Source organism: Rhinatrema bivittatum, chromosome 16, assembly GCF_901001135.1.
Source record: "Rhinatrema bivittatum chromosome 16, aRhiBiv1.1, whole genome shotgun sequence".
Classification (NCBI taxonomy): domain Eukaryota; kingdom Metazoa; phylum Chordata; class Amphibia; order Gymnophiona; family Rhinatrematidae; genus Rhinatrema; species Rhinatrema bivittatum.
In genome coordinates, this window is record NC_042630.1 from 47987004 (window position 1) to 47995496 (window position 8493).

An 8493-nucleotide genomic window follows, 5' to 3' on the forward strand; every position below is an offset into this window, starting at 1 on the left:
AAAAACCCCGGGACCTACGCGCGTCCCGGGGCTCTGCGTGCGCCAGCGGCCTAAGGAAAATAGGCGCGCCAGCGCGCAAGGCCCTGCTCGCGTAAATCCGGGCAGATTTACGCGAGCAGGGCTTTTAAAATCCGCCCGACTCTGAATATCAATTGAGGTTTGCTTCACTTCCAATCTTATATGTGCTTGTTTTATGTGATCCTGGTCTTGGGCCTTCTGCGGTGACTACCACACAGAAATATTTGTTAAACAATTTTACTTTTTCCTCCTCAGCTTCTCTATATTTATCCCTTTTGCCCCATGTCTCACAATGACACTTTTGTATTTCTTTCTATCATTAACATTCTAGAAAAAGAAAAAGTCCTCCCTCCCATTATCATATTTGCTATTTTTCTTCCCTTTGAATCTTTGCATTCCTTCTCTAAGGGGCAGATTTTCAAAGACCTACGCGCGCTGGGCCTATTTTCAAACGGACCTGTGTAAGTCCAGGGGCTTTACAAAAGGGGCGGGGCCAGAGGCCTCTGCACGGCTGCTGTGCAAGGGGATCACGCGCCGGTCAACTGCCGGCGCCCAAGTTAACTTCCAAAAGAAAGGTACGGGGGGGGGTTCTTTAGGGCGGGGGGCCGGAACAGGTAGGGGAAGGGAGGGGAAGGTGGGGAGGGAGGGAACTGGGAAAACCAGCGGGCTGCGCGTGCATGTTATAAAATCGGGTGAACATTTGTGTGCGCCGGGTTGCGAGCACAAATGTACGCCCGCCCGAAGGTTTTAAAATCTGCTCCTAAGCTTTTTCAGTTATTGTTGTCTGTCTTGCACTTTCTGTGATCTCTTACAGTTTATGAAAATTCTTTTTTCTTACTTCTTTAGTAAACCATAGCGGACTCTTTTTTCTATTTACTTTCCTAACAAAAAAGTTAGTAGCCCTAATAATATCTCCATTTTGTTTAGCCTTCTGTTATTCTACCTCCACTAATTATTCCCCAGCAGCTAACACCTCCTTCAGGTACTTCCCTATTTTATTAGTGAGTTTTCCTGACCCCTAGGACACTCGCCATTGAATGAACCTTCATCTCCTGCTCTCTAATACTGAACCCTACCTTCCAGTTTTCACTGGATCCCAGATGTTCGTCCATTACCACATCAGAATCTATGTCCACATTGGTCAGCACCAGGTCCGTTACTGCCCCTTCCCATGTGGGCTCCATTATCAGTTAATGGAGCAGTTCTTCCTGCAGGGAATCCAGGAGCTCTGTACTTGTAGAGGAAACCCATTCAGCATGTCCCTAATAACATCTGGCAGATTCAAATCCCCTGGCAATAGCACCTGCCCTTTCATACAATTTTGTGAATTTTCTTCATTACATCTCTATCCATTGCTTCTATGTATGGAGGCATGCATATTACACATGTTTAGAATATATATTACCTCGTTCCATACTGACCCACAGTGCCTCCTCCTTACCTCAAAAGCCCTTTAATTCTAGTGCTTTAATATTATTTTACATAGTCCCATACCTAATTTCTTCCTATGCAGTCCTCTCATATAATTCCCACTCATATCCTTAGGCGCAGATTTTAAAAGGTACGTGCGCGGCATACATTTGTGCACGCTACCTGGCGTGCACAAATGTACGCCCAATTTTATAACATGCGCACGCAGCGGTGCCCATGATATAAAATCAGGGGTCAGCGCAAGCAAGGGGTTGCACACTAGTGCACCTTGTGCACGCCGAGTCCTCGGGGAGACCAGCCTGCATTCTCCGTTCCCTCCAAGGCCACTTCAAAATCGGAGTGGCCTCGGAGGGAACTTTCCTTTCCTCCCCAACTTCCCCTCACTTCCCCTACCTGTCCCGCCCTAGCCTGAAAAAAAAAATCCCCCTTACCTTTATCTCACAAGTTACACCTGCCAGAGGCAGGCGTAACTTGTGTGCACTACTGGTGCACAATCCCCCGGCACAGTGGCCATGAGAAGGCCTCTGGCCACACCCCAATCTGCCCCCGGACAGCCCAACCCATGCCACGCCCCAGGACTTACACATTTCCTGGGGCTTAATGCGTGCCGCCGAGCCTTTTGAAAATAGGCCCAGTGCATGTAACCTCCCTACGTGTGTAAATCCTTGAAAATCTGCCCCTTAAGCACTCCCTTGTTCTTCTCATATATCAAGCTGTTCTCTCATTCTTCCTGCTATTTCCTTCCACCTACAACCTTCTCACGCTCCTCCTTCACCAATACAACTGCTTGTCTCTCCTTCATTCATCCAACCCCTTCATGCTTTTCTTTTTACTACTTCCTCCTGCAGACCACTCATTTTTTCCCTTTTCCTATCACCCACAGCATTCTCTTTTTTTTTCTGTCCTCATGTGAGTGAAAAGGGTGCAGGAGATGAGAGAAAGGACGAGAGTAAAGTGGCTGCAGCTGGTGGGTTGAGGGGATGGAAGTGAAAGGAGTGCAGGGCATGGAAGGAATGGCATCTCAGAGAGATGGTGGAAAGAGGATAACCAATGGGACAGTGCTATACCGGGGTACAAATTATATTGAAATGACAGAGAGGAGCACTCGGGAGGAGGTGTGGCGCTTTATGTCCGGGATGGCATAGAGTCCTACAGGATAAACATCCTGCATAAGACTAAATATAAAATTGAATCTTTATGGGTAGAAATCCCTTGTGTGTTGGAGAAGACTATAGTGATAGGGGTATACTACCGTCCACCTGGTCAAGATGGTGAGACGGACAATGAAATGCTAAGAGAAATTAGGGAAGCTAACCAAATTGGTAGTGCAGTAATAATGGGAGACTTCAATTACCCCAATATTGACTGGGTAAATGTATCATTGGGTCACGCCAGAGAGATAACGTTCCTGGATGGAATAAATGATAGCTTTATGGAGCAATTGGTTCAGGAACTGACGAGAGAGGGAGCAATTTTAGATCTAATTCTCAGTGGAGCACAGGACTTGGTGAGAGAGGTAACGGTGGTGGGGCCGCTTGGCAATAGTGATCATAATATGATCAAATTTGATTTAATGCCTGGAAGAGGAACAGTGTGCAAATCCAAGGCTCTTGTGCTAAACTTTCAAAAGGGAAACTTTGATAAAATGAGAAAAATTGTTAGAAAAAAACTGAAAGGAGCAGCTACAAAAGTAAAAAATGTCCAAGAGGCGTGGTCATTGTTAAAAAATATCATTCTAGAAGCACAGTCCAGATGTATTCCACACATTAAGAAAGGTGGAAAGAAGGCAAAACGATTACTGGCATGGTTAAAAGGGGATGTGAAAGAAGCTATTTTAGCCAAAAGATCTTCATTCAAAAATTGGAAGAAGGATCCAACAGAAGAAAATAGGATAAAGCATAAACGTTGGCAAGTTAAATGTAAGACATTGATAAGACAGGCTAAGAGAGAATTTGAAAAGAAGTTGGCTGTAGAGGCAAAAACTCACAGTAAAAACTTTTTAAAATATATCCGAAGCAGAAAGCCTGTGAGGGAGTCAGTTGGACTGCTAGATGATCGAGGGGTTAAAGAGGCACTTAGAGAAGATAAGGCCATCGCGGAAAGATTAAATGATTTCTTTGCTTCGGTGTTTACTGAAGAGGATGTTGGGGAGGTACCCATAATGGAGAAGGTTTTCATGGGTAATGATTGAAGTGGACTGAATCAAATCATGGTGAACCTAGAAGATGTGGTAGGCCTGATTGACAAACTGAAGAGTAGTAAATCACCTGGACCGGATGGTATACACCCCAGAGTTCTGAAGGAACTAAAAAATGAAATTTCAGACCAATTATTAAAAATTTGTAACCTATCATTAAAATCATCCATTGTACCTGAAGACTGGAGGATAGCAAATGTAACCCCAATATTTAAAAAGGGCTCCAGGGGCGATCCGGGAAACTACAGACCGGTTAGCCTGACTTCAGTGCCAGGAAAAATAGTGGAAAGTGTTCGAAACATCAAATTCACAGAACATATAGAAAGGCATGGTTTAATGGAACAAAGTCAGCATGGCTTTACCCAGGGCAAGTCTTGCCTGACAAATCTGCTTTACTTTTTTGAAGGAGTTAATAAACATGTGGATAAAGGTGAACCGGTAGATATCATATACTTGGATTTTCAGAAGGCGTTTGACAAAGTTCCTCATGAGATGCTTCTAGGAAAAGTAAAAAGTCATGGGATAGGTGGCGATGTCCTTTCTTTAAGCAAACTGGCTAAAAGACAGGAAACAGAGAATAGGATTAAAGGGACAATTTTCTCAGTGGAAGGGAGTGGACAGTGGAGTGCCTCAGGGATCTGTATTGGGACCATTACTTTTCAATATATTTATAAATGATCTGGAAAGAAATACGACAAGTGAGATAATCAAATTTGCAGATGACACAAAATTGTTCAGAGTAGTTAAATCACAAGCAGATTGTGAGAAATTGCAGGAAGACCTTGTGAGACTGGAAAATTGGGCATCCAAATGGCAAATGAAATTTAATGTGGATAAGTGCAAGGTGATGCATATAGGGAAAAATAACCCATGCTATAATTACACAATGTTGGGTTCCATATTAGGTGCTACAACCCAAGAAAGAGATCTAGGTGTCATATTGGATAACACATTGAAATCGTCGGTTCAGTGTGCTGCGGCAGTCAAAAAAGCAAACAGAATGTTGGGAATTATTAGAAAGGGAATGGTGAATAAAACGGAAAATGTCATAATGCCTCTGTATCGCTCCATGGTGAGACCGCACCTTGAATACTGTGTACAATTCTGGTCGCCGCATCTCAAAAATGATATAATTGCGATGGAGAAGGTACAGAGAAGGGCTACCAAAATGATAAGGGGAATAGAACAACTCCCCTATGAGGAAAGACTAAAGAGGTTAGGACTTTTCAGCTTGGAGAAGAGAAGGCTGAGGGGGGATATGATAGATGTGTTTAAAATCATGAGAGGCCTAGAACGGGTAGATGTGAATCGGTTATTTACTCTTTCAGATAGTAGAAAGACTAGGGGGCACTCCATGAAGTTAGCATGGGGCACATTTAAAACTAATCGGACAAAGTTCTTTTTTACTCATCGCATAATTAAACTCTGGAATTTGTTGCCAGAGGATGTGGTTAGTGCAGTTAGTATAGCTGTGTTTAAAAAAGGATTGGATAAGTTCTTGGAGGAGAAGTCCATTACCTGCTATTAAGTTCACCTAGAGAATGGCCACTGCCATTAGCAATGGTAACATGGAATAGACTTAGTTTTTGGGTACTTGCGAGGTTCTTGTGGCCTGGATTGGCCACTGGTGGAAGCAGGATGCTGGGCTTGATGGACCCTTGGTCTGACCCAGTATGGCATTTTCTTATGTTCTTATGTTCTTATTGTGGCAGCCAGCAGGATGTAAAGAAAAATAGTATTTTTCATCCATATGTAAACCATCACACACATGGCAATTGTGAATGGCAATAGTGGTAGATGGGGTCTTCATACCACTTGAGCGTCTGAAGATCTGTATTAATAGGATGCCAGGGTGGAACTATCAAATGTACCAGACTATATACCTGTGCACCACGGGGAGGTCCACTCTCCCATCACAGTGATACTCTGGGGTGGAAGAACAGTATAATCGGGTACCCCTAAATCGAAAGCCTACTTTGACTCCTCATTGCTCCTGATGAGGCCATAACTGGATCAGTAGTCATGGCTCATTACATAATCTAGGATTTGCACTTGAAAGCTTTGATATAATTACATAAAGACATGATGTCATTATGCAAATTTTCACCATTTTATTTGGTGAAAATATCTTTACTGTGTAGTTTTTAAATTGTTTTCTTTCTAATGTGATTTCAAAGAGCACCTTTTTTACAACAAATGTCACCCTGTATCATCTTGGACCCAGCCTTGCTTTGGTCAGAATTACATTTCCAAGGACAACCATCATTTGCATGTGTGAATGCACTATGTTAAAAAGAGCCATCTTTGGCACCCAAATGTGAAACATGCAAATGAGCTGGAGATGTGAAATTTTACAATTCAACTCAGTTTACTGTGCTTACACCACTTTTAGCTTTTCCCACATATGTAGACATATTTTTTTTAATTAGTCATCAAAGTCAATGCAAAACATTGCATGCTGATTAGTTAACTTGCATTGGTCAGTGATGGCTGAACCACTGCAAATTTGGCAAAATTGATGACCCCATCACCTAGGAGGTAATCCAGGCAGCCAGATAAGATGGCAGCTACAGGTTTCCAAGCTTTTATTTAAGCACAAAACAAGAAAAGGCAAGACACTACATATGAGAATCGCTTAAACTGCAAATTTCACAAAAATTCACTTAATCCTGGATTTAAAAGAGCTATTTATATGGCCAGGCCTTGCGTGTGCCACACACATTTTACAAAAGGCCTGGCCACACGCATAAACACCCGTACGCGCAGAAGTGCCAGCAGAGGGAAGAGGGGCAGGCCGGGGGCATGGTCTGGGCAGGGAGGAGCGGGGCAGGGGCCGACCTGGACAGTAGCAGTTAGGCCCTGTCCTGAGGAAGCATGCACTGGCAGACAGCAGGCGCGTGGAACCTATGCCTGCTCATTAGAGCATGTAAATAAAAACACAAAAAAAATTAGAAAAGATAGGGAGGGTTTAGGGGTCAGGGAGGAAAGGGGAAAAGATAGGAAGGACAGGTAGGGATGTGGGGAAATTCCCTCTCAGTTCGCTCTTTTATGGAGCGGACTGGGAGGGAACTGGGAAAAAGGCAAATTGCGACACCTTGTGCAATTTCAAAAATACCCCCCCCACCCGCCCGCACACGCCAACATGGGTATTAAAATCCGGCGTGCATGCGTACATGGGAACTGGATTTTATAACATGTGTGCGCAAACACCCATATATTATAAAATCAGTGCGTCCATGTGCATGCAGCAGGAACTGCACGCAGGTTTTAAATCGATCCCAAGTGTTTTTTTCTGCCTTGCCCATGCTTTTGAATGTCCCATCAATGCATGACAAAGTGGGTTCTGTGTAAATGTACTGTCTGCTTGATGAATTTGTTATGGGTGCATTGGAGGGAGCAATAATGTGCTCTTCTGGAACTCAACGGGGGTCTCTGTGGGGCAGCCAGTAAAATGACCTGGCAGGACCTTGGGGGTGCAAGAAATTATAGAAACATAGAAATGACGGCAGAAGAAGACCAAACGGCCCATCCAGTCTGCCCAGCAAGCTTTTGCACTTTTTTTTTCTCTCACATACTTATGTTTCTCTTGGCTCTTAGTAACCTTTCTTATTCTATTTCTCTTCCACCCCCACCATTAATGTAGAGAGCAGTGTTGGAACTGCATCTAAGTGAAATAGCTTAATTAGTTAGGGGTATTAAGCACCACTATAAGCAATCTTATAAACCCACAATAAACCCATGCTTACCTGTTAATCCAGACTATGTAATTCAGTTCTTGTTGATTGTTGCCTGAATATAGATCCACCTTTATTCATTCCCCCTGCCGTTGAAGCAGAGAGCCATGCTGGCTATGCATTGAAAGTGAAGTATCAGTCTTGCTCCCCTGCCGTTGAAGCAGACATCACAATCCGCAGTTTGCATATATGGCCAATCCACCAGGATTTATCATAGATGCAAGCTAAATACTGACCAGGTTGGAAGCTGAAGGGCAGGAAATTATCCATGTTCGTGTTCTAGAACTCTTGCAATGAATAAGGTGACGTCATTCAAATTTTGCTAATGCTAATTTTAGATGCATCAATGGGCCTGAATTGATGATTTTCCCTTGTGCTGACTTTTTCTAGATCTCTCATCCTGAACAGGTCTGATTGTTTCAATGTTCTCTTCCGGACAAAGGAAAATTTGATACCAGGGACACAGAGAGAACAATTGTGTCACAGGCCAGGGCATGTTCCCAAAATCTCTACCACAACACACTGCTAACATGACATTACCATGGTTCCTTGTGAAGGTGATACTTTTGCATGCTCAGGCTTTCATACAATAAATAACAGCACAATAAAATCTACAATTTGAGTGGTAATTTAAAAAAGTATGTTGAAGCAAGATGTGTCCTAAGCTTCAAGCATGGTAAGCACAGCGAGCTTCGCCGCACTGTAAAATTTCACATTCTAACTCATTTGCATGTTACACAGCAGGGCGCCAAAGATGTCTCAAATTTAACATAGCGCTCTCACACATGCAAATAATGCATATCATTAGGGCCTTAACTCTAACAAAAGCAAGATCGGATCCAAAATGAAACAAGGTGACTTTTGTAGAAAAAATCATGTTCTTTCATATGACATGAAAAAAAGAAAAGAATTAAAAACTACACAGCAGAGATATTGTCACCTGAAAATTGACAAACATTTGCATTAAAAAGTGACATTAGAGTTAGCCGGCTATGTTAACTGGCTAACTTCAATATTCAGAGTTAGCCAAATGAGTTAGGCTAAGGACCTAATTCACAGGGATGGTAACTTTCAATGGGCTACACAAGCATCCATGTGCATGCTGATTTTATA